This window comes from Anser brachyrhynchus (genome assembly GCF_964034855.1).
Source record: "Anser brachyrhynchus genome assembly, chromosome: 4".
Classification (NCBI taxonomy): domain Eukaryota; kingdom Metazoa; phylum Chordata; class Aves; order Anseriformes; family Anatidae; genus Anser; species Anser brachyrhynchus.
Window position 1 is genome coordinate 8373065 of NC_137698.1, and position 27899 is coordinate 8400963.

Genomic DNA, 27899 nt, shown 5'->3' on the forward strand with positions numbered 1-27899 from the left:
TGTCGATGTACAGTTCCTTACACTTGAGGAAGCACTAAACACATGGGATCAATTTCCAATTTACATCATGTAGATCTCACATTTCTGTTTGGTATATGGCTTGGGCAGTTGCAATTACATAGTGTATCTGCCTGTTGCTGGCACCTAGGAGCATGGCATTTCAATTCAGAAAGAATACCAACTTTTATAAAATCAATTCATATACCCTATCCCATGCTGTTAAGATCAAACTGGCTCTAATGGCATACTAACCTTTTGTTTATGTAACTGCATGGAGAATATTTGGTATATTAGATCTCATCACAGTAATATCTAGATTTCAGAAAGACTCTCTTTTTTATCTGAAAATCCTCATATGCCTTACTGTGGAGGTTATTCATATATACAGACAAGGAAACAGTATCATGGGGAAGTGAATTACCTTTCTGAAGTCATTCATGCTGGGCCAGTAGCAGTTTGGGGAGAAAAGGTCCTACCTCCTGTATATATCAACATAAGCCAAATACAACTGAAATTATTTAGACCAAAGAAATTGTTCCAGAATTATGAAGAAGATCTAATATGAATCAATTACATGTTCTCCTCCAGTTTTCAGTGGCCTGTTCCCCCCTCTATGTGAAAGGACAGGGCTGCTCTGATCAGCTGAGTTCTCAGCTGCATGCATTAGCTTTTTGGCGAGGATCTTCTGCACTGTGGGAAAGCAAAGCTCACTAGAGTTGGCAAGAGACCAAAGTCAGGACATGCTGTTCAGCCTTCTAGATTAAAAAAAAATGGTATCAAAATGAAATGAGTCACCAGGATAATACAGACTGTATAAATTTAAGTAGCACTCACAGAATGGGAAAGCAGTACCCTGGGTATTCATCATAGTTGTGTCAAATCTAATGTGCAACAAAATTATGATGAATTCTGGATGACAGATGACAAATCTTTGTGAGTGAATGTGTCCCTGAGGGCAATAGCAATGAGGAGAGTGAATAGGCCACAGAAAAGAAAATACATAAATGTATACTCCTAAATTCACCAAGTTAGACTTTGTCACCAGTAGGCCATGCATAAATATATCCAGTTACAGCTACCCTTGTGCTATGGGTTATGTTGACCTGAGGATAAGCAGCCTATTTCTAACTATATGGGCAGGTGAGAAGTGAAGGAAAGAAAGCAGATGGAGACTTGGCTACATCTCACTACACAAAAAAGTGACTAAAGTTCCCGCATGTATGTGTTGGGATGCCATTTTGACATAGTGGCACTTGAGGTGCTCTAAGGTACTTCACTTGGATGCTGGCTGCCGCTTCATAAGACATAGGTCTCTTGTAGGTCCTATTTCTTAATCTGTTAGCTCCATTTGATGTGGAATCTCAAAAAGCATTCGATGCCTTATATAGAGCAGTGAATTGAGCCCTAAAAATGTCACATCTGGCACTCTAGGAGGTCAGCAACAGAGCTACAACAAGAATGAACAATAAGAAGAAAGAGAAGAATGGATCTCTGATCTGTAACACCATCTTTAGCATGACCTTCCGGCAGAGAAGCAATGACGGTCCCATTGTCTCCATGCAGACACAGAAGTTGGCACTACCACTCTTTAAAATCCCAAAGTGCAAATAGCTACTGTAACTTGAGAACTGCCTTAAATAATAATAAAAAACAACAAATAAATAAAATAAAAAAATCACCACCACCAAAAAAAAAAAAAAAACAAAACAAACAAAACAAAGAAAACCACACCTCAGTCCACAAATGCATTTTTCTTTTATTAAAAAATAAAATAAAATAAAAAACCAGTTATTATAGAATATCTTTCATCTTAAATGGAAGGAAAAGCTGAGGTAATCTCATTCCTACTCTGCGATAAACATTAACAATTGCTGACGTTTTAATGGTGAGTACTTTGGGTCTGAGAGACTTAGATGGATGGAGTAGATTTCCTGTATATATTTGAATATATTTGTTCTCACTGAATGAATATACACATGCTCTCATTCTCTATGAATATATTTTAACATCTCTCTACATTTACTACAGTACATGATATAACATTCAGTTTGACCTTTTAAGCTAATCGCTACTTGTCACAATAAAGATATTTTAGACACGGAAAATATCTAAACCTCAGCTGTCTTTCAGCTTCACTGTAGTGCCCTGATGCTGTCAAACATGTTTTAGAAATGCATAACACATTGTTCCAAAAGGAAGGCTCCTGTTACCCCGAACGGAATCATCTGTGGCCAACATTTTCCATTTATGTATTCTAAACTGATCATTGAATCTTATAGCTGTATTCAGCTTATCCTGAATTTTGGCAAGAAAAAAAGTAAAATAGTATGTAAAAAGAACACTTTTGAAACTGGATTGAGTTTCTGAAAATTAGAAGCTTCATGCAGTTTTTAACAACAGGGAAAGAGGAGGACACATTAACCACATATTCTTGGGCCAGTACAGCCCTTTTCAATTCATGTGTCACCTTTTGTCATGCATAAAGCTCTACATGCTTCTCTAATTGGGATTTCCTTTTTGTGCACTACCAGCCAACCTTCCTGTCCTGTAACAGAGAAACTTGGACAGTGGTAATGCATGTGTAGGCATTGCCTACTCCTAAGCTCTGTTTCAGGATAGATGGGACAATTTATATTCATCACAGATTCTGCTGCCATCTCTCTACAAACTCAGGCACATTATCCCAGTGCTAGCCACAGTTCAGAGTATTTCTCTTCCACCTGTGTACTGGGTTTATGTGGCAAGGTTTTTGTAGCAGGGGGGCTGCAGGGATGGCCTCTGTGTGCAGAATGTAGTAGCTGCCCCATGCCAGAGCAGAACCAGCTCCAGCCAGCTCCAAAAGGGACCTGCTGCTGTCCAGAGCTGAGCCAGTGAGCAATGCTGCCTGTACCTTTGGGAGAGCAGACTGAAGAAAGGGAAAAAACTGCTCCACAAGAGCAGCTGTGAGAGAGGAGTGAGAAAATGTAGAGACAAAACATCCCTGCAGCCCCCAAGGTGAGTGCAGCAGGAGGGCAGGAGGTGCTCCAGGCACGCAGCAGCAGTTCCCCTGCGGCCTGTGGAGAGGCCCCCGGTGGAGCAGGCTGTCCCCCTGCAGCCCACGGGTCCCACACGGAGCAGATCTCCACGCTGCAGCCCGTGGAGGAGCCCCCGGTGGAGCAGGTGGATGTGGCCTGGAGGAGGCTGCGGCCCATGGAGAGCCCCCGCAGGAGCAGGCCCCGGGCCGGAGCTGCAGCCCGTGGAGAGGAGCCCACGCAGGAGCAGGGGGGCTGGGGGGAGCTGCCGCCCGTGGGGGACCCGTGCTGGAGCAGTTTGCTCCTGGGGGATGGACCCTGTGGTACGGAGCCATGTGGGAGCAGTTCTTGGAGAGCTGCGGCCTGTGGGCAGCCCCCGCAGGCTCAGTTCGGGAAGGACGGCATCCCGTGGGAGGGACCCCACGGGGAGCAGGGGCAGAGAGGGACCGTGAGGGAGCGGTGGAGACGAAGCGTCATGGACTGACCGCAGCCCCCGTTCCCTGTTCCTCTGCACTGCTCACGGTGAGGAGGTAGAAGAGGATGGATGGAGTGAGGGGGAAGGTGTTTTTAGTTTGTTTTCAGCTTCTCACTGCTCTAGTCTGCTAGTGATAGGCAATAAATTATATTAATCTCTCTACTCTAAGTCTGTTTTGCCCATGACGATAATTGTTGTGATCTCCCTCTCCTTATTTCAACCCTTGAGCCACTTCCATTGTATTTTCTTCCCCTTTTTCTTTGAGGAGGGGGAGAGAGAAAGCAGTGTGGTGGAGTCCAGCTGCCCTTCAGGGTAAAACCACCACAAGATGAAATATTTACTCCAGAAAAAGGTAACTAATACTGCATGGCCATAGGTGTTAGGGCCCTTCCTCAGACCTCCAGTCCATCTGCTTTAATCACACTATGGGAAGCGGGAATTAGAAGGCAGAACGGTTCCAGGTCCTCTGCTGGGAAGTGCCCCAAATCTTCACCTGCCTTTGCAGTCCAGGGAAACTGAATATTGTGTGAGGTTTGCAGAAGTCTATCAGCTATCGGAAATGGATTTTTTAATAAAGGAAGTTTGAAATTCCTCACCTTCATTCAGTTCATCGACTCAGTAGAGCTTAATCCTAAAGAAAAACCATGGACACCAATGTCCCCATACTACATGTCCTGTAAGAATTTCACCTGCAAGTTATTGAAAAAGGAAGACTTGCATTTGAGATAGCTCCTCTCTGACACTAGTGTTTGGTTATCTCAACTAAGAAAATTTGGAGGATATAGAAAGTATTCTCTTCCTCAAATTTCAAATGAAAATGAAATTTTTTACTAGAAAATATGAAAAGGAAAAAAAGACTATGGATGCAGAGTTTGCCAGGCTGAATGACTGAAAAAATATTCTGTTATTTTTTTCATAACATTTCAGTTGTGTTGTTCATGTACAGCAAAAAGAAAAAATAATAAAAAAAAAAGTCAACTCGTATCAGATTACTGTGTTTAATTACCTCTGCTTTGCTCACTTTCTCCAAAATTGTTTTAATCTGAAATTTTTATTTATTTATTTATTTATTTCTCCAGAAAATACTTCAATTATTTTTTAGACCTGGTTAATTTTAGCTGTATGTATCAGGGAAGAATGGGCAACATATCTAATACTTATGAGTTGCATTTTGTAAACACATATGCATAAACCTAGTTTTAAGCATATAAATACTACCATTAAAATCTATAGGACAAGCCACATATATAATGTACATTTCCACAAAATGAAACAGCCCATGTCCATTGCAACATGTTGGGGCCAGGAAACAGTTATTAATATCTAAAATAATACTCTCATGAATAAATGTATGAGTTTTCTGTTCCCTGTAGCATATTTTTAGTAGCTCTCTTTTTTATTGTCATACATTTCTGAGACCGCTATTCTGGTATCTTTAAGAACACTCTCCCACACTACATTGCTTGTTACATATGTAATTAGCAGCACATCTGTCTGATATTTGTAATGGACTTTGAGTACTGAATTTCTTTACTGACAAACATTGCCATTGAATGATATCTTATTGTCACATTTTCAGACAATATGTATTCCATAAAATCAACCAAAGACTGGATAAGCAGCATGGCACCTTTAAAACCTTGGAGGGCTAAGGATACACGTTGTACCATAATGAGGAAAAGAGGAAAGTCACGCCACTTCTACATTTTTCTTGCTTATTATTACACAGAAACTGAAGGTTAGGGAGGGTATCCTTCATAAAGTGGAAAACATTCTGTGTCACCACAGAGTTTTAATAGGCAACTCATGTCTATTAATAGGGGCACATCTGTTCCAAAGGCTTGCATTATGCAGGTGTCTGTTCCTCTTGTGTTTTTTTGATTATACAGTAGATAATTAGTTAGCCATGATGATTTGCAACCTCCTTTTGGACCACTTATCACATTATCAAAGGCTTTAGTTTCTAATTATGAAATATGAAATAAAAAAATTAACTTTGCATGTGCATCACCCACATACATAGCTGTTAAAAGGATTCTGAGAGATTGAATGTTCTTTTACTTATAAAATATAACATCAAGGTAACGCCATCGGTGAAGGAAGAACTATGTTTTGCTTTACAACCCTTTGATGGGAAAACAAAGACTTTCATATTCTTCTTCCTAATCACTATGGTGAACTTAAATAATATTTGTTTACTTAATTCAATTTTAAAATACAAACTTTCCAAACTCTGTTCAATGAACGTGACTGCCCTAGATCTTAACGACCCCAATTTAACCACCTACTGTATTCTGACAATGCATGGGTGCGTTTTTCTATCCCAAACTCTTCTCTCTTGGTCTAAACTAAAATTATAGTCTGTCTCTTTGATATCTCTTGCGGTGGTGCAGCTGCTCATTTTGCCTTAGTATAACTAAAACAGAAATACTGTTGTGACTCAAGATTTCCCTTTACACCCTCCATCAGAGTGAACAAAAGTGTGATGCCTGTTACTGTCACATTTATCTGGATGCCATTTTAGGTTTGGACGTTTTCCTAAATCTGAAAATCCAAAGTTTGCATATTCTTTCTGAACAATATTGCTAAGATTTTGTCTCCTTTATACATTCATGCAGATAAAATTATTTCCTGGGAACTTTACTTTTTGCATCTTGCCTACTTCAGTGTTTCTCTCTTCAGCTTGAAAAATGCAGTCCTTCCTGACCAATGTCTATCTTGAGTGTTACCTTAACCTAGATCATCCTACTGCCTCCCATTCTTTATAATCTACTAATCTCCCTTCCCTGATTCTAACACCTATGAACTCAGGCTAATCTCAATTGCCCACTTATTCACAGTGGCATCCTTGTCCATTCTTGGTGGTACCTCTACAATTTGAGAACCCCTTTCTGAAGTAATTTACTCACTAAAATCTCTAAATAATATCCTTAAATTTGACAACATTCATGATTAATGAAGAAGCATTACTCGGTATCCAACCAGTTAGGTTATTCACCTTGGTAGGGGACAATCAGTTAGTCTGGTTTCTGATGAGACTAATTACATTTTATGCCTCTTTTTTGTTTAAAGGAAAATACATAAACTGTTGAAGCAGAATCCATTATCATCATTTCATCCTTCGGCCATACTGAAAAGTGCGATAGGTGAAAATGCTGGGATTTGCTCAGGGACTGTTGCTGTGGGGTAGATCTGCCCTAAGCACATTTAGCATATAGAGCCAGGCTTGTCAAGAGCCTTTGGTTTCGAGGACTGTTTCGCCTCACATCTGGCACACAGCAAAGGGGTATCTAACTGCTCAAGATGTTTCTACATATGTGGGGAAGCCATCATGGAAACTTCTCAAGGTTCTGACAGTGCAGAGTGACATCCACATACATTTTATTTTTGATTTAGAAATCTAAATTCCACTTCAGCTAGTTTTACAATATTTTTGATATTTTATTTTCCAAAGAGGTATAAACACTTTTTAAAGAAATAGCTAATATGGCCTCTTTTCACAACTGGGGGGCAAGACAGGGTCCTCAGTTCTTACCATCTAAAAACTATGCAAGATGGCCTACAGCTGTTAAAGAGAAACGGTTTCATTCCTGCTGCTTGCATGTACACTGATTCTTCATTCTCAACCACATCAGACATTATCTTCTCTTTTGAAAAGCCTTTCACTGCGTAATTTCATCATCTCTCTCATAAACTCTTGGTACCCTTTTCAGTTACATACGTGCTTAAATGAGCACCCAGTTTTTCCCTAGTTGCATCTTAAACTTGGGAGGCCACCATGAATATAATTCTCATGAATACATGTACTACAGCAGGACTTTATTTAGAATACTTATGAATCCAGGCATTTCCCATGATGGTTTTTATTCAGGCCACATGGTCACAAATGGCAATGTCAATTAATCTTTTAGGGATAATCAGATTCAAAGTTAAAATTAATTTCCTCCCTAATATCCTTCATGGATTCAAGTAGATAAATCTTATTTCTACAATGCATTTCAAAGTGCAAGCAAAATGGTGGAAAAAGCAGAGGAGCTGTAAAGGTAACTAGGAACATTATCCTGTCTGAAAGGCATACTGGAAAAGATTGAACCATTTGATTAATAGCTATAACTCAGAATATGATGGGCATAGTGTCTGGAATAATTAAGCAACAACAGGCAGCAAAATGACAAGAATAAATGGATAAAACAGAGAGGTTGACTGGCAGGCAATGCTATATTTCATGAAACTACTTCCTCCCTGCCCCCAATTCCTTACTATTCTTCTCTGCAAAGTCCCAGGTTTCTTTATCAAACCTTCTGCAATAATTTATTATTGTTATACCGACAGAGTAAATTCCACCACATGCCAGTCATGTCTATAAGTTCAATTAAAATGACAAGAATGACATGGATGGGTAACTTTTGTGCAAAAGGGAAAAGAGAGGCAGCTCTTAAATGAAATTAAATTCTGATACCACTGTTTTGGCAAGGTGTTTCTGCAAGCACAGAAGAAAGATTGTGTTCCCGAGTTTCCATCCCTGGAGACAGTTAACCAATAAAAGCTATAGCTGGGTTTGATTAACTCTGCATGTTTTTCTTGACCTCATTAACAGAGTCAGCTGATGGATTTCCAGATCAATTTGCATGCAAATGTAGAATAAAAAGGGTTGTGCTATAACACCAAGCTTTCACCTTTCTAGAGTCTTCCTTACCTCATTTCAACTTTCTGTAGGCAAAACAGAGTAATGAATGGGAAGGATGAGTAAAGCACCCCCTTTTAACCGTCAATTTGTCAACATCTCAGAATGTGATAACATCCCATGCTAGTCTCACTGCAAGTTTTCAGGCCAGACTTATATAAGACTTTTCACAAATAGTCTCCCCTTCTTGGCCATCTATAGGCTTCTCCTCTTTTAAGAAACTTGAAGTAGATGCAAAGGCAAAATTAAACTACTGACACTAGTGAAATGAGTAAGAAAGTGATTAGGATCATATTTTTGAATTATTTAAAATGAAAAGGTTCTACTGATATCAATGCATATGTGCTTCTTCACCCTGTATTGCCTTGGTGTCAGTAAGAATACAAAGTCAACCCTCCCTGTTTTGCTAATTCACCATCCAGACTTAACCAAATCCCACACTGAAGAAGAAACCAATGTTTATCCAAATAATACTTAAAAAGTAAGAAATAAAAGACCCATCATGTTAGGTTTTACAATGACAATAGAAAATTGTCCCTTTTCTGGGAATATGTTATTTTTAGTGTTACTTTCTAGAAGTATATAGAAAAATAAAAGGAAGGTAAACAGAAGCCAATAAAAGCATTCAGGGTTAAATTTTTGATGAAATATATGCAGAAGTGCCTATTGTGATTCACATGATTTTGTAAACTTAGGACACTAGAACTCTTTTATAACTGTTTCACTGCTGAGACCTCATATTAACACAGAGATAACAGAGACAGACAAGTTAAATAGATCAGGACAGGTAAAGCTGTGGGGAAAAAATAAGTCCCTAATGCCATATTGATTGGTTCCTAGATAGCAGGAGGTTACCTACTCACTCACATCAGCAAAGCTTTTACCAACTGTACCAGTGACAAACATCCACTGACTTAAAGTGAAAGGTAATACAGTCACTGCATAATGTTGGTGTTCAAACAGACATGAAAACAGGTGAGCACAACATGATGCCATGCACTTAGCCTTTTAAACAACATTAACTGTCATGGACATTATTTGTTTATGTATACAGCTCTAAAATCAAGATAGTTTAGAAGAAAAGAGACTATAGAAAACCTGCCTTATATTAGTATATTGATTAGCAGATTGTATATATTATAGGTTAGAATATGCTAGTATATGTACTATATATGTACTATGTTGATCAGTCGTGATATAGGTCCAAACATGATGTTCACAAATGCAAGAGACACACTAAAGAGAATAGAAGGAAGGGATGCTATCCGAAGGGATCTGAACAAGCTAGATAAGTGGGCCCAGGTGAATCTAATGTGGTTCAACAAGTCCAAGTGCGAGGTGCTGCACAGGGGTCAGGACAGCTCCAGACAGGAGCACAGACTGGGAGAATTCACTGAGAGCAGCCCTGCAGAGAAGGACCTGGGGGTTCTGGTGGACAAAACGCTTGACACGAGCCAGCAGTGGGTGCCTGCAGCCCAGAAGGCCAGCTGTGTCCTGGGCTGAATGAACAGAGGGGTGGCCAGCAGGTGGAGGGGCCCCCTCTGTTCTGCCCTTGTGAGGTTCCACTTGAAGTGCTGCATCCATCCAGTAGTTGGGGTCGGCTGCCTCAAAGCTGGTGCAACCGCAGCCGCAGCACCTGACCAGGAGTTACAGGGGGATCTCGGGCCCTTGCTTCACCAGGGGTGGCCCAGGACAGCGGTGTGACCAGGCCGCACCTGCCAGCTCCTGTGAGAGAGGCTGACAAGGAGCGAGTGTTGCCAGGGCCACAGCAACTGCGCCCAGTCCCTCGGCCTAGAAAAAGCCTCCTGGAGCAGGAAGGGGCCAGCAGGGCACGCACAGCGGTGTGCAGGCAGCTTGGCAGGGCTTGGAGCTCTGCACCAACTCTTTGCAGTCTGCGAGATTGCATTCCTACCGTGGTATCCGCTAGGCAGAGAGCTCACCCCAAAAACGCTGTGGTGACCCAGGCGGAGGGCCTGCCCAGAGACGTGGCTGTTCAGCCTCTGGCTGCAGGGAGCGCCTAAGCCTGCCACTTGTAGGGGTTGTGGAGTCTCCTTCTCTGGAGACATTCAAAACCCACCTGGATGCATTCCTGTGTGATGTGATTTAGGCGTTCCTGCTCCGGCAGGAGGATTGGACTAGATGATCTTTCAAGGTCCCTTCCAATCCCTAATACTCTGATTCTGTGATCCATCCAGGTCTGGGGCCCCCAGCACATGAAAGATGTGGGCCTGTTAGAGCAGGTCTGGAGGAGGGCCACAAAGATAATCAGAGGGCTGGAGCACCTCTCCTGTGAAGAAAGGTTGAGAGTTCTGAGCCTGAAGTGAAGGCCCTGGGGAGACCTCATTGCAGCCTTTCAGTACTAAAAGAGGGCTTATTAAAAAGATGGAGAGCAACTTTTTACTCTGGCAGATAATGACAGGACAAGGGTGAATGTTTCTAAACTAAAAGAGGGTAGATTTAAATTAGATGTTAAATGGGAATTTTTCACACATGGTGAAATTGTCACTGTGTGGTGAGGCAAGTTGCTCAGAGAAGCTGTGGATGCCCCATCCCTGGACGTGTTCAAGACCATGATGGGAACTAGATGATCTTTAAGGTCCCCTCCAACCCAAGCTATTCTATGATTCTAAGATTTTATGAACAACAGCCACTTCACCAGTGAAATGAAAGGAAAATAATCACTTCTCTAAAACAGAATTACTTTTTCTTTTAACTAATCTGTTGTTTCAATTAATAACATACATTTTATAATAGTATACAATTTTGATCTAAATATTGATCTAAATACATTTATCTGGAAATTCGACTGAAATATCAAAAGAGTTAGAGTTAGGAAAACTTTGGTACTGGTAAAAAGACAAAAAAAAAAAGTAACAGTGTACATCAGAAGTTCAGCATGGAAAGAAATCTGCAATAATATGGCCAGATAATCCAAAGAAAAGTAGCAGTTTTTGAAATGTACTTATGTATTATTTGCTAGGTATATATTTACAAATATATATATAAATATAAATATACATATAAATATACAAATATATATATATATTTACAAATAGATTTTCTGCAGAAGCAGAAAGGGGTGAAAAATGAAGTGGTAACTTTTGCAGATATTACAAAATTGTTTTGACTAGGCAGAACAAAGATTTCAGGAAGGTACCCCTGGAAGATCTATCAAAAGTAGGGAGCTGGGCAGCACATGGGCAAATGAAATTCGCTGCTGAGAAAGTGAAGTCACAGATAATACATGAGAAAATGCGGTCAATCCAATGACATTAATATGATATGAATGTAAGTATATTAATAACAATAGACAAGGTTGTGTTCCCAAACCTTGAATACCATGTTCAGTAACATCCTCTCTTTAAAAAGATGTAATGTGCATGACTGAGTCAAGGATACTGAATCATCAGAGATAGGGGTATTATACACAGAAAGACTGACAATACCTTCTGAACCATTTAATAATGAAATGATCATTAAAACAAAGTTCTGTTGATAATATAGCAAGAAGAAAACACATCAAAAATGTCTCTCAGCCACTTCATTTTGAATCCCTCCTAATAAAAAAAGTTGAATAGTTAGAAGAATTAACAAAAGTATTAAGGATATTTCTGAAACATCAATAACACTTTTGGGGGTTTCATTTTGATTTCATATTGCATTTTAATTAGTCCTATTTAAATACACAACTGTTTCTGCAGCATGGAGTGGAATGGCTATGTATTGACTCATACAATCTGGTAGCAACAACAGCAAATGTTTGGATTCAAATTTCTCTGTGGAAAGAGAGCTTGCAGAATGACTTTTATCAGATGTATGAAGGCCTGAAAATTCATCTGGTAACTTACGATGAATACAAATACTCAAACAAGACACCATCAAATGATGGTACTGGAAAAAGCTTAATGTACTAAGATCATTAGCCTGGCATCTTTGAGACAACATCACAAGAGAAAGAGGAGATTTGTCATCCCCAGAGCTCAGTCCTGTCAGCATTGATCTGGATTTATGATCCAGTAAAATAATCCTTCATGATTATCTGTCCTGTTGTTCACCATTACTGCAGCTTCAAGGAAGCTGTTTTGTTGTATGCTCTTCATGTCATGCTTAGCTGAAGTATAATTGACTTGAAGACCACCTATACTTACAGTTCATTCTTATACAAATTAATGGATGATGGTAAAGTTGTACATCCATTAAGCAGAGCATTACCTTTCATGGCATTCATTTACCTATCAAAGATATTTTATTTATCATAGTTTTTCTGAAAGATTGTTTATTAAGAGACCATGCTGGAAGGGTATTGCTGCTATCAATGAATTTTATGCTTTGTGCATAAAATTTGAAAAATGAAAACTCATATAATTTGCCTCTTAGCATTCAATGGTCATAAATGAATTACTTTGCTCATCTCTTTTCATGAAATTAACATAGTTTAAAAATTCAGAGTTTGTTTTCCTTCTATTAAAAATAAATAATTGTAAAAGTAGTTTACTTGATGTAGGAATAAACAAAGACTTGCACAGAATTCATGGTGTATATGTCTTTTGCACCAATTTATACGTGACTGAATATGATTTGGTGGGAAATTTTTCTAACCAGAACACATTGCCTGGTTAAGATATGTGCTTAGTTCTCCATAAGAGAAAGTCATTGAATGGTCCAAAAATGCTTTAATTAGCTAATTAATTACAGGGATCTTGAAACTCAAAATAGCTTTGACCATGATAAAATACTAATTATTCATAGATCCAGAGAGAAAGAGTGAGAACAGTTTTGTAATTTGGCTGTCAGGAAAAACAACTGATGATTCCATTTTCCAGCCTTGGTCAAGGTGCTTATTTCATCTTCAGATACATACTTAGAGCCAGCTTTCAAATTCGGGTAGAGATAAAATGTTTTGAATTGGGGACCATCACCTTCTCTGTTAGTCTTCTAAGCAATATATTACTCGGGGGCTCATAGTCATCATCTTCTCAGGGGTATCGTTCACTCAGAAAACTATTCCTGATCAGATTTCACAGAAGAGATTCAATAAACAGTCTCAGCTTTGAGAATCCTGCTAGGGCTAAGGCATCAGGCCCAGCACTTAGCAATTTGGCGTTTTGCTACCCTGGGGACAAGTAACACTGTAATCTTATGATTTTAGAAATATAAGTTGGCATCTAGGCTGGAGTCCCTACACCACATCCAACACAGCTAAGCACAACAAAATCAGTGAGGTTCTCCCATTACAGAACTTTATTTGCACTTAGAATTTTGTCAAATTTCAACACACTGGCCTGAAATCACCTATATTATCTGTCCACTGCAGGATGCTTTCTGAGCTTTTATTATATCAGCAGCTCCCAGCAATGAGGACAAGTATTTTGTCCATGATTTAAAAAGTCCTTATTGCCTTCTTGCACTGAGGAATCCTAGCAAGGAAACAATTTGGTGAAATGGCTTTAAAGCTTGGTTGTGGCATTGCCTAATTGTGGACGTCTTGCCTTTGCAATTTCAAGAGTCTTTTATTCTCTCTTTTTGTGTGTAACTTTTTGCCAAAAGAATATTATGGCTTCTACATAGTACAAAGAATGATGATGTTTACATAGCCATAATGATCTGAGTCCTACTCCTCCTACCTGGCCAGGAAATGACAGGAGATGTGATGTATTTTTCTTTTAATACTCTTTTCCGTGTAAAAAAAAAAACTTGAGAGGAATCTCACTAAAATTTGTCATTTGAGAAATGTCAGCTAGTGTTTCCACTCGTATTTGATTGTCATTACCTTCACACTTTATTCTGCACTACACGAAGATATGTTGGACTGAAGGGTTACACTGTAAAGCATTTAATACTAAATATTTGAATATGAAGAAGTTATACATTGCTTACACTCTCTATTGTTAATTATTTTTAGCTGAATCACTTATATTGAAAATTGTTTCTAAACCAAATTGACTTATGCAAGTTGCCTTTTATTTAAAAATCAACACTCAGATTTCACTTGTAAAACCACTGCTTGCACTATATAGAGGTGCCTATCCAGTCAACAGATAAAATCGCTAGGAAAAGCAATATTTGCACTAGAAAGAGCAATATATCCATCATATTTGAAAAATCATGGCAGTCGGGTGAAGCCCATGGTGACTGGCAAAAGGGAAACTTTATTCCCATTTTAAAAAAGAGTAGAAAGGCAGACCCAGGGAACTAAAGACCATTGAGCCTCACTTCTGTGCCTGGCAAGATCACAGAATGGATCCTCCTGGAGACAATGTTAAGGCACACAAAAGACGAGGTGATTCGAGACAGCCAGCATGGCTTCACCAAGGGCAAATTGTGCCTGGGCTTCTGTGATGGAGTGACTGCATCACTTGACAAGGGAAAACTGATAAATGTCATCTACCTGGTCTTCTGCAAGGCCTTTGACACAGTCCCTCATGACATCCTGAGCTCCAGAATAGTAAAGAGATGGATTTGAAGGCTGGACAATTCAGTGGATAAGGAATTGGCTTGAAGGCTGCACCCAGAGAGTGGTGGTCAATGGTTCTATGTCCAGATGGAGGCTGGTGACAAGTGGTGTCCCTCAGGGTCTGTCTTGGGACCCGTGCTTTTAAATATCTTCATCAATGACACAGAGTGAGTGCACCCTCAGCAAATTTGAAGATGACACCAACCTGAGTGGTGCAGTCAATACAACAGAAGGAAGGGATGCCATTCAAAGGAACCTGGACACGTTAGAAAAATGGGTCCATGTGAACCTAAGGAGGTTCAAATAGTCTAAGTGCAAGGTGCTGCACCTGGGTTGGGGCAATCCCAGAGATGAGTACAGACTGGGAGAGGAACTCATTGAGAGCAGCCCTGCAGAGAAGGACTTGGGGGTTCTGGTATATGAAAAGCTTGACATGAGCCAGCAGTGTGCGCTTGCAGCCCAGGCGGCCAAATGCTTCCTGGGCTGCACCAACAGAGGGGCGGGCAGCAGGTGGAGGGAGGGGATTGTCCCCCTCTGCTCTGCCCTTGTGAGGGCACACTTGGAGTTCTCCATCTAGGTCTGGGGCCCCCAGCACAAGAAGGATGTGGGGCTGTTAGAACGGGTCCAGACAAGGGCCACAAAGATGATCAGAAGGCCAGAGCACCTCTCTTATGAAGAAAAGCTGAGAGAAATGGCAATGTTCAGCCTGGAGAAAAGAAGGCTCCATGGAGACCTCATTGAAGCCTTTCAATACTTAAATGGGTCTTCTAAAAAGGATGGAGAGGGACTCTTTACTTGGGTAGATAAAGACAGGACAAGGGGGAATGGTCTTAAACTAAAAGAGGATAGATTTAGATTAGACATTAGGAAGAAATTCTTCAATGTAAGTGTAGTGAGGCATTGGAGCAGGTTACCCAGAGAAGCTGTGGATGCCCCATCCCTGAAGGTATTCAAGACCAGGCTGGATGGGGCCTTGGCCAACCTGTTCTAGTGGGTAGCATCCCTGCCTATGGCAGGGGGGTTGGAACTAGATGATCTTTAAAGTCCCTTCCAACAGAAGCCATTCTATGATTCTATGGTTCTATGAATCTATGATTCAATCTTTAGAAATATCTCCATCCATGCTGTCAAATTCTAACTTCTCATACTAACTTGAAATATGTTACAAGCACAATTATTTTACTAAATACTTATCATCTTTGTCGATAACTACACAATTAATATATTCAGTAAAAGTGTATTTTACATAGACTGATATGGCACTGAAAGTTTGTAGTTTCTGATACATTTTATGTTTTACCATGCTATCTCTCTCATATATTCAGTAATATCTTACTGCTAGTCTTTATATTTTAAACTTGTGGAATGACCCGTACATCTCAAGGATTTAAGTTGGATAGCTCTCTTTGACCATAGAGTAACATGAAATTGTTTAGATATTCCAAGTCATTGTTTTTCATGTATACTCCCTTATAGAGTTCATAGGAATGTAAAAACTGACCAACGTTTTTAGCAATGATTTGGTGCCATGCAAAGATGCTGTTGACATATTCATCTGATATAAGAAAAATGTCATGAAGTTTGAAAACTAGCTGTTGTGTCTTAAGCTCTGAAGTACTCACCCACATCAAACTAAATCTGGCCTTTGAACTGTATGAAACTCGCAGTCATGAGTCCCTGAAGGGGCCCCAGGTTCACCTGCAAATAAAGGATCAGTGTTACACATGCAGGCACCAACGCTATAATAAACTCCACGTCAGCCTGCTGCTAAACTGGTGATTATGGTAACCCATCACTGTGATCTGTGCTGCAACCAGTGTCAGTGGCAGACATAACATGGTCCATCAGAGGAAGGAAAATAATGTGACACCCTGAAGCTTGTGGTCACCTGCTGAGTCAGGCAGCTGAAACACACGGCTTTCTTTGCCTGACTGTGCTATGCAATTCAATCTCTTCATTCTGTAACTACATATACACATGTGCAACTGAGTATGCTTGTATATGTATACACATACATACCAATTACACAGCACTCACAAATGTGGTGATTTGATTATTTGTAAACTGGAGCCATTATGGATTTCCCAGAGATAAACAACATATTTATTCCCGATATATGGTGGCAAAACTTAGTTGTTCAACTGTATTTTACATTGGTTACCAGCAGTGGAAACACCAAACAGCAAAGGAGTTTGGCTGTTATCTCAAGGACAAAAGACAGACTCCCAGTGATTTAACTTTCACACTGTTGTGCAAATAGCAAGCATCCTGTGGTATTTTCTTGAGTGACTGTTACTTCTCTCACTGAGGTCAAGAGGAGTTCTACCACTTATTGCAGCATTAGCTCGTTGCTGCTGTCTTTTGAAAATGTTGTGTGAAATAAACATTCAAATTATTGCAGTACTTTTTAAAGTCCATATTAAAAACTCCTAAATCCTGAAGGGTATCTGCTCATCCTGTTTATTTCTTCCTTCTAGCTCCTAGAGTTGTGACATGTTTACATGCATGCAATGGCTGTTTTCCTAGGTAGCTCCTCATAAACATTGCAAAATATTAATAAAGGTGCTAAGAAAGCTAAAGGCACACACCAACAGTCTTCACATATTTAATTCACTGCTTTGTTCATTCTTTCCCCATTGCAAATGTACTAAATGACAATATAATTATAACCTAAAGCTGTTGGTAATTATATGCAAAGTGCTATAATAGCGATGAAACCTGAATGCCAAGAGAGAGAGGGAGAAAGAGACTGAGGGAAGCCAGAGTCAAAATAACCATTACTCATTGTACTCCTGGGTACCCCCTAAAATTATTTGATTCTGATGGGTTACCCAACCTGCAAATTACCTGAAAAAAAATTCAGGTCAGGTGTAGAGAAAACAAATTAATTACTAGGAAATTACTTGCTGGTGTTGAGCCAAGTATTAGCTCATCAGCATTCAGCACCGTTGGAATGGGCTGAAATGAAGGAGAACTGTACTGACTTATATAAGGAGCTGGCAGCTGAGAACAGCACGTGGAAAAACTGTATTGGAAACTTTCGTTCTAATGCTAGCATCTTTCTTCCAGACAATCCTGAGCTCAGTCAATGTTCAATGCCAGCGTGTTGCTACCAGCAGGTCACAGATCTCCTCGCCTTCCTTCTGCCCTGGAAGCAGGAGCACAGACATGGGCTATGCTACCTGCGGGAAGCTGCTCTCCAGCTGCTCTCCAGCTGCTCTCCAGCTGCTCCACAGGGCCTGGGGCAAGCTATCCAGACAGGCACCATCCCTACACCTCCTGGTCCCTCTTGGGCCCCAGAGGGTCCCACATGCCAGAATTTTTCCTCGATTCCTTCTTCTGCATTTGGAATAATTCCACCAGCAAACCAACCAGGACCAACAGAGTCTCAGAGCTGAGATGTATAGTAACCTAGATGTCCCCCATCTTAGCTGAACTGATTATTTTCTGGATAGAAATGAGAGCCTGGCTCATACAATTTGTCAAGGGAATGTTTGACTTGCACTTATTCTGTGTTTGCTGGAATCAGAAAGATACAGCATATAGCTACTGCTTCATTAGTAGATTAGTAATATGCAGCAGTGTGCTGACATGGAACATAATTGATAAAAAAAAAGTTGCGAATTACGTGACAGGTTGAATTGGCAGCTTGTAATCATCTATGAAATCCCTGCTTATAATATGTACAGTATGCTACTAATGAATTAGTTAAACTTACAAAAATACAGTCAAAAAAGCTACAGTTCCTGCTACTTCCTTTGCTCTTGCAGACCTGCTGCCAGGCTGGAATTATTCCTGCTAAAATATATTTAAAAGAGGGGAAAAAATATAGCATCCACAACAACAGGACAGAGCAAAAAGCAGCATGTGAACCAAAGATTTCCTTCTGAACTGTCTTTGCTGCCTCTGAAGTACATCCAGTTATATGACTCAGGGAATTAATATCACTATAAAAACTATAACCGTTTCGAATGTACAACACTTGTTTTGTGTTCACACAGCATTTAGCATGATACAGCTCTTAATAGCGATGCTCCAAATTCAAGCTAAGGTTCAGACAGTTCAGAGAACGACGCTCAGATCCATTCAGATGCTCCTCTGTGTCTCAGTGCCCTTTCCTTTCCCTTGTTGCCTTCTTCCCTGGGTGCACAGGAGCACTCCCTTGGAGCAAGCCTGCTCTACCCTGCGCTGAGTGCTGACAAAATCCTTCCAGTGGAACCATTCACAGGATGAGTAGCAAAATGCTCAAAACCACTTGCTGGCCGTGCCCTACATCTCATGCATCGCTGGACACGGTCTTTGTGGGCAGCTTTAAACTGTCAGCGGATGGGAACTGGAGTTGTGCAGCAGCAGAAAGCAAGCAAGAAAAACTGATTGCTGCTTTAGGTTGTACAAAGTCCCTACCATGTGAGGAACTTGAACAGGTGTGGGGATGGTTTCCTTGTTTGTTTGTTTTAATTCATGAACAATTTTCAACTAAAAACACTTTCTGCATTTTAATGGCTTAATATCGATTTGTTTGCCTTTGTGCTCATTTGATAGGGTATGTGGGGTAGAGGAAAAGCACTGAAATGTGTGACCACAACTGCAAAGCAGCTGTAAAAAAATTACAGAATCTGAAAGGTTGTGACAGATATCTGCTCTGCACTCATTATGTCCTGGATAAATTATTTTGTATGATTCATAAATGCTTAAACCAGAAAATACAATTACAATCACCAGCTATGACTTCTTACTTCATTTCAGGTGTAGATTTTTATCCAGTGTTTTTAGCTGAATGAGAAACTAGTTTGATAAGCAATAAATTATCCAAAAATGCAAATAAAAAGCAAAATTATTTTAAGTAAATGATCGGGGCTCCTACCCAAAAATTAATACACACAAATAAAAGGATTGCTCTTGAATATGTAGTAGAAAAAGCATGACTCTTTTGGAACAATATATGATATTATACTTTTTCAAGTTTTCTGGGATGAAGGGTATTCATTTCTCTAGTTTGTCAGATAACTGACTGCTTACACATTACGATGACAGAACAAGGAACTGAGCCCCTTCTTCAATTCTCCTCACAGAGCCGTTACAACACGGGAACACTGCCCTGAGGGTTACACAGGTAACTCAGGCGTGAGACCTCCTGTGGCTCTCCATCCCACACCGAGTTTGCCCACAAAAACTGTCCCAATTAGTTCTAATTGCGGCAATGACGCTTCTGATACCTATCCACCGCACACCCAACATGAGGCACCGATCTTCTGCATAGGCTGCTGAGCTGCTCTCAGCTGCTTGTGCATTTAGTCACTGTCAGCCCAGGCTGCCTTTAAGCTGAATTTTCCTCGTTCCCGTGATGCAGGTGGATGAGTGCGGCCGAGCAGGCTGAGTTGCACACAGCAGTCATCCATAGAGCCAGAGCGTGTTTGACAGCCAACAACTTCCCCACCGATGCAGCGCTCTTCTTGCAGCCGCTCTCTCTCCCCGCCCTCCTTCTGGCCGGTTTCTGATGCCTGACATCACTCTGCAATGGCCTGAGGAGAAGTGGCAGGAAGTAGAGTATTTTGAGAGATTACTCTTAGTTCCTACCACCACGAAGTCCCCACGGGGTTTAGCCTTCCCTTCCCACTGCTGAGCTGCACTAAGCCCATCTCCTGACTCACGTGGCACTTGCTGTCACTTGGCCATATCAGACGGTACGTGGCAAAAGGCCTAACTTAGCAAACTGTTGTTCATCACCTGACTTACTTACGCTGTCAGAAAAAATTACAGAGGAAATTTGAAACTACGGAAAGGTCTTGCTCTTCTATTCTGTATATAACTAGTTGAAAATATGAGAATATACTAGCCCTCAAAGTCATAATAGTTTTTAGCTCAGGATAGCCAGGCTTTTTTTTTTTTTATTGCTATTATTATTATTACTATTTTCTAGATCTAATTGAAATGCAACAATGAAAATAAACAAGAATGACTACAGCCTTGTAACTGAGGATATACTTTGTCATGGGATGCTCTCAGTTCATTTCTCTGTAGATATCCATCCCTCTTTTGAGAGCTGATAGCTGGTCATGCTTGGCACATATGGCATGCTGCTGAGTGCCTCGCTACCTGGGGTGGTGAGATGGCACGATGTGCCTGCTCCCCAGGAACCTTCTGCCAGCCCTGAAAGATGCTGGTGAAATAGCTGTTGCTATTTCAAAGAAATACATGTTATTGCCACCCACATGGGTCAGGCATTCCACTTAATGACATCGCTATGTATCTGCAGACAAGCCAAATCAGGTCTTGAAGTGATCAAGAAACCCTAAAGAAATCAGCAGTGGGAATCAAAAACGAGAGAAAAGATGCAGGAGTTAGACTGTCATGATGAGAGGGCAACAAGAGATATCTGAAGACTGAATTTGGACAGAAAAGTGAACAAGTATATTCACTGCAAGATGAAAAGAAGTTAACCAGTGTAGTACCACTGTTTGGCACCAAGTGGAAATTTGATTGGATTTTCATATTTGGCAACTCTACTAGCTTTCATGTGGGCAAAGGAAGCCAGATCTCAAATGAGAAGGCATCAGATTTCTAAAGCTCAATTAGGCAAATTGAGGCACATTTCCTCTCTGTCACTTTTTTTTTTCTGCCATACAACATATAGAGTTGTTGTACAACCAAAACAATTTGTTTTACATTGTACAGAAGTCATTTTTGCCCAACAGTGTGATTCTTTTCTGCAAAGATTTTTTTCAATGTGGTCTGAATAAGAATTTTTCTCATCTTAAAGTGATAGAATATCAATGAATTTAAAAAAAAAAAAAAGAAGAAGAAGAAGAAGAAAAAGGAAATATCGGTGAGGTAACAAAACACAAATGAAACTTCTGTCTGCATTGATCCAACTGGAATACAAAGTCACTGCCAGTTTCTGCAGACATACAATTGTAAATCAAGGTTGATATGCCTTTGTTCTTATACTGTTTCACCAAATACCATAGTAAATGTAATTCCAGATAATCAAACTATAGTTGTAGGCTCTATTTTGAAAAGTATTATAAGATATTGGTGTAAAACTATTTTTCAGAAAAGAAAAGAAAAAAAAGGTTAACCTGTGGTCAATCTAAAACAGTTCAACACAAAATAAAACATTGTGCAATAATTTCCAGGTCACTTAACGTCTTTGTCTTTGACTCTAAACTCCTTTAAATGAAAATGAAAGCATTTTAACTCTCAGGAGTTAAACAGAGCTCAGTCCATGGCCCTGAGTGGCAAATTCCAGGGTCACTCTTGGTGCAGAAGACCTTTCAGATTATTTTATGAACTGGGACCATAATCAAATTCCCATCCTCTGCAAAACACATGAGTTTCTCTGAACACAAGTCACCTGGGTATTTGTGGATTTACAGTTCACCTTTTTGGGGTCACAATATATGTGCTAACTCAATGAGACTTTAGCTGTGCAGTCCCTTTAGTCCGCCATAATCCGTCCAGCCTCAAGCCCTGCCCTTTCCCACCCAGTTAAAATCACTTCAGACCTCTCCTTTCTACACAATATCCCTGTCTTTCTAATGTGCATGCGCTTGTGTTGGGAGAGACAAGCACAAACAGTATGTTTAAACAGCTGCACAATTTTCTACAAAGTTACAGCATGGGTTTAACTACAGCCTGAAACAAAACTTGCAGTGAATCCCTAAATTTATGTAAATGAAAAGATAAAAAAAAAAAAAAAAAAAAACGAAGAAAAAGGTGTTCTAGGCATAAAGCCCCCCCCACACCATCACCTTTAGCCAGCTTTGGGGGGTCCTTGCAGGGTTTTCTTCATTTAGAAGAGAGGGGCTTACATACCCCAAAACATTTTTCTTTCACTTTGAGCTAATGAAAGCATTCCCTGTGAGGCTCCCTGTCCCAAACTGTAAAAAACCTTGACTTTTTACAGCCTTCCAGATGTGAGCTGCCGGTCAGTCAGCCTTGCATTGTATGAGCTCATCACTAGGCAACCATCCATGAAGGCCACCTCTCATTGAGGATGTTCACTTATTGTTTAAAAGTATTTCATTTCCGTGGAAGAGTGTTTCAGCTGACAACTGGTTTTGTTAACCTCATGCTGGTGGCCTTCAGAATTATTTTCTGATGTGGAAGTAAAAGAAAGAAAGAAACACGTCTGCACGCTCAAAATGAAATTTTCCATTTGAACAAGAGTCCTGTAATCTGAACAGTGCACATAGCTGAATAATCCTATTGATAAGTGTTACTATGGGACATCAAAAGGTGTGCAGTATTGCAATATGTTTGCAAGTGTAGACTAATAACAGAGAAAATATTTTTACGTTATTCTAAGCAGTATAAAAGGTCTCCTCAGACCTGACTTAGCTTCCACCATGGAGCATAATTGTACCCATTGGCTCATAGGTTCCTATTTACCATGTTGATGGAAGAAAACACCATGAAGGTGGTGCTGAAGATCACGGGAAAACTATCCCTCTCCAGTACGAGCTAGGCTAGCTCCACTACACTGAACTCTTCCCTTGCATTGAGCCCCAAACGATGCAAGATCCCTGATTTGCATGGACAGCACAGCTTGACACCACAACTGTATTAGTGCCCTTATGTGCTCTGCTCGAGGAGTCCTCACCAGGGGGCAGAAGGAGCAGGGACCATGCAGGAGCTGGACAGAGAAGAGAAATAGCCTTGGCGGCCAGCAAAAAAACATCAAATTGATTGATGGGATTATGGGTAGACTACTTCTGCTTGATGAGTGAATTTGTTATTGATAAGGTTGAACTCACACTAGAAAATCTGCCTATTTGTTTTTATTGCATATTGCTATTTCTTCTGAAATAACTTGCCTCATAGCACTACTTCATCTTCTAAGTGCTTCTGGGACAGTAAATAAATGCATGTCAAGAGGACAACAAAAACAACAACAACAAGAAAAACCTGATTACAACCCTGAAATAACCCTGAAAATAACCCTGAAAATCCAAATCTTCTTCTGGTATTGATACTGCTGCAACTTCATAACAGAGTACTACTTTACAAATCCCACCTGAAAGAACAGATATAATCAAAAAACGGTACTTTCAGCAAACACAAAATGACCATGTCTACCTGTGCCTGATTTTTTCTTTTTGCAGAGTCATTTCTTATCACCTTAATCGAATTATGAGCAGCGGTATTTCTTGCAAGATAGAATAATTAAGAATCAATTACATTTTACACTGAAACACTGACTGCACTGTAACCATTCTATAATTGGGAAGCAGCTATATTGTCATTTTTATGTAGTCACACTGAATTACACAATCATTTCGATGGAGTTATATTGAGAAATTACATATAAATTTGTTCATATTAAGTCCTGCAACTTAAGGTTTCAATGTGAAATAACTGCACGTTTGGAACAGGCTCTAAAGATAATATATACAGCTGTGTAACTATGAAGAGAAAGAAAAGGTTCCTTAATAAGTCAGAACTGTTATCATTAGTATCTTTTAATGTAAAGTTGTTACATGGTAGCGAATTATTTCAATTACTTCATCGTATTGCTGACCTAAAGAAAAGGAACAATTGATAAAAATATGGTGAAAACTTCTTAATACACAGAAATTAAGAACAGGGCTCAAAAAGCTATCAATGAGTGCATTCAGCTGGTACCTTCAAAATCTGAAAGATACTTAACATTAAATAGGAGAACTTCAAATCACTAATTTAGTTCACGGTGAGCTTCAGGGATTTGAGTAATTTCACATTTCTATAATGTCTCTATAATGCTATGAAGTTAAAGTTGAGCAAGGTTTTTAATTTTTACTTGTGGCGCAGCAGGATATAAAACACACCCACAGTGAAGCTATAATAGAAAGTTTTCGTTTCTGACTGAACGAAACCATGAACCTAAGGGCCTGAAAGAATAAAAGGGTCTCACTCAAACGTAGTGCACAAGTAAACACTTCAAAGGTGAACCCCACCTGAACACAGCAGAAGGAGTTGTGTGAATCAGGAGAAGGGGAGGCTGAATTCCTGAAAGGAGTGGATGGAGAGAATGTCTTGCCCGACAGGGGACTGACAACTCTGCTAAAGTTTGAAAATCTGAGACTGATAAATAGAAGGTAACCTGCTCAAGACTTGTCCGTTAATTGTAAAGTTTCTCTGAAATATAACATTTAATCAAGCTGTGTAAATTAAGCCTACATAACAGAGGGTTACAAAATAGAAGGCATTGCTATTTTGAATAGCAATAACTATTTATTTTCCTCAGTAGAAAACTTTCCTGTTTAAGCCTAACATTTAAAAAATATAGAACCCAAATAATAATTAAAAATTTTCACTTCCAGATATAACTTTGCTTTCCTGTTGTTTCCTGCTTAGAAATCTCATCTTTCTAAGAGTGGTTTTGAAGGCTGGTAAAATGCAAATGGAATAATGAACCATCTTCTTCATTAGGCACTGTCTGCCAGCTACTCCCATTTTCAGGAGACAACAAGATTTTAAGTAATAAGAACATAAATTTCACTGAAGTTAATCTAAAATCATCAAGGTCATTTGACTGCATTTGTTCTCAAGTTGGTTCCTTCCAGGGTATTTTTTGGCACCAGAGAGTAACCACAACCCTTTTCTCTATTGAGATTATTATTTTGTTCCTGCGTCAGATAATGCTGAGGCAAGATATCAGCTTCTCTCTCATCCAGTAACAATGACTTCTACCCCACAGGCACCAGCAAACCTGCCATTCAGCTTGTCCAAAATAAAAGCAGACTTTACGGGCAAATTCCTTTAATTAGCAAGGAAAGTTGGAAAAAAAAGAGGTAAATATAAAGAAACTCATTTAGTTGGACATTATGAAAAGGGCTGACGAGATGAACAGAGATCCAATTAGAATTTGGAAATATTATGTGCAATGCACAGGGACTAGTTTTTCTCTTTTATTTTTAAGGTTGTCTCTGAGAACATCTCAAGTTCTGCATAATTTGAGGAAATTGTTTGGCCTGCAATGTGCCTAATAAATAGGATTAATTCTCTACTTTTTCCACTGTCCATCCATCTCATGAACAAGGTGACTGCTAAATCATAATGTTACCTTATCAAATCATTTTGTTCTGATTCAAGTGGCCTGCTCATTTCAGCCTTGCATAATCTATAAGAATAGCAACATATTTCCCAAGTAATATTTTCCAATACTGCACATGGAATCCTTACAGTATTTTCAACTAATTCAACTCAACCCATCAGTTTAGGAGGAATCTGTTTGAATACACAAAATAAAACCTTGGAAGCTGACTGTCCAAGGCCAGTGATGCAATACCTCAATACAAAATGACATCACAAGTTTCATAGTGAAGTATGCATTAGTCATATCTAATGAGATATCCAATGTATGTTTTAAGGTTTCTGACAGATTTCTTAATGGGATCCATCTCTTGCCCCATATTTTTGGAAATTGGTCTGAAATTCTTTAATGATGAGATCAGACCAGTAAAAGGGTAGATAAACACAAGACTGCTCTGAACCAGTTTATGGCTGACATCAAAAAACATACTTTTTCTATAGGGAAGCCCCCCATGGGAACACAACACTGTTAACTGCTGATAAAGTTCTTAGCGAGCACCACCACTGTCAATACTTGTGCCTGAATGGAAAACTCTGCCATTTTCAATGCCATGATCTTTAAATATGCAGTTATTTAAACACTTTAAATTTCTGAATACTTGTATTTTTGCATTCTCCAATCTGTTTGCTAAATGATGAAGCCAGGTAAAAGCAAAATGGGGACTAGAACAGTATAATATATCCAAGGAGACAATAGCACTCATGTTTATTCATTATGAAAGCTTATCTTTTTATGCTTTTCATCTTTTGTGTTGAAATCTCAGAGAACTTTGCAAACAGAAAATATTTGCAAGTTTAGATCTCTGGAACATACCAGAGGGTAGAATTATTTCCATTTTTCAAGTGGGTAAATTGAAGCTATGAGAAGCTATGACTCATCTAAAACTGTAAGGAAACTCCTAATATTGACTTCCATCCCTTGGCTTTAACTGACAAAATGTGCTCTGTCCCTTAAATCTCAGAGTAAATCAGAGCAGCTTTTTCATTAAGTTTCAGATATGTCTCATCCACACTGTTGTCTGCTGGTCATGGGAAACACAATGAAGTAAACAAAGTTTGCATGTGCACCAGAGTGACCTCAAAATTTCTATTTTCTTTTTGTATTCATGAAAGTTATAGCGTCAAAAAGATCTTTATTTTATTTTATTTTATTTTATTTTATTTTATTTTATTTTACTTTATTTTATTTTTAACTACTCAAGAGAATTCCTTTTATATAATAAAGGCCCTGGAATGGAAATTTGCAATAAAAATTACTGACAGGCTCTTAGCTAAAGGCACTAGCAAAATTCTCTGGTCTCTGCATCCTGACTAATTCGTTAGTACACTTTACGTTCACTTATGCTGTGTGCCCTCATTTGATCTCATTGGCTTTGAAATTCTGGTTAGAAATGGCATAAAGTGCAACCCAGGCATTTTACCTCTGCCCAAACTATACAGTAGTGTCAGCCTCCACATCCGTCATAAAATTTCTATTAGACATCTTACTGCAGCATCCAACTTAATATTCTAGCTAAAATGGAGTAATTAAGATTGATATATGGGCTGTAAAATCTTTTATCATCCTGTGGATATTAATTAAATAGAAAACGGTCATACATTTGATCTCATTCATTCAATCATCACAATACCCATGTAAACAATATTTTGACTAAATATGCCCCTGCCTAGTAAAATACATTTTATATCCTCACTGTGCTTTGGCTAACTGTAAAGATTTTATTACACTGGCAATCAGTACCTAAGTCTATTGAAAATCTATCCATGCTTTGTGCTCCATGAAAATATGCTTAGAAATATTCCAGCGATGTTTCCTTTCTGTGATATCAGTGGGTCAAAGCCTCTATATTATCTTCCCTGAGTAATGCAAAACAACGTCTAAGCCCTTTGTAACCTCCAAATAACTTCACGTCAGTTGTTGCTAAATAGATGCATTTGCTGGTGAAGCAGTCTCCGGCTGACTCAGTGGAGATGTCACACAATAACACGATCTTCAAAGATGATTTTGGCAGCCTTGCTATGTCTTTGTGGCATCACTACTAGGTCACTAGCAGCCTTGGTTAACTACTTATGAATTTATCCATCATCACACGCTACTTTTGCAATATTATACTAACACACAGACTAGTTTTGATTGCGGTTTGGTGTAGAGCTAATGCAGATGCCTGAAATACAGTGGCACCTTGGTCCTGCTTCCCCGTC

At 39.5% G+C, this 27899-nt stretch overlaps 1 long non-coding RNA gene across 2 annotated transcripts in view; it reads right to left on the reverse strand.

The window, feature by feature from the left end:
* The window catches only part of LOC308193891, a 336962-nt gene that overhangs the window by 145549 nt on the left and 163514 nt on the right, over window positions 1-27899 (reverse strand). Inside the window, exons 3-4 of one of the 2 annotated variants that reach the window (XR_013950034.1) lie at window positions 16247-16322; window positions 422-479 (exon numbers count right to left, since the gene is read on the reverse strand). This is a non-coding gene — a long non-coding RNA (uncharacterized lncRNA). The remainder of the gene's footprint in view (window positions 1-421; window positions 480-16246; window positions 16323-27899) is intronic. The other variant, XR_013950035.1, reaches the window with a different exon arrangement.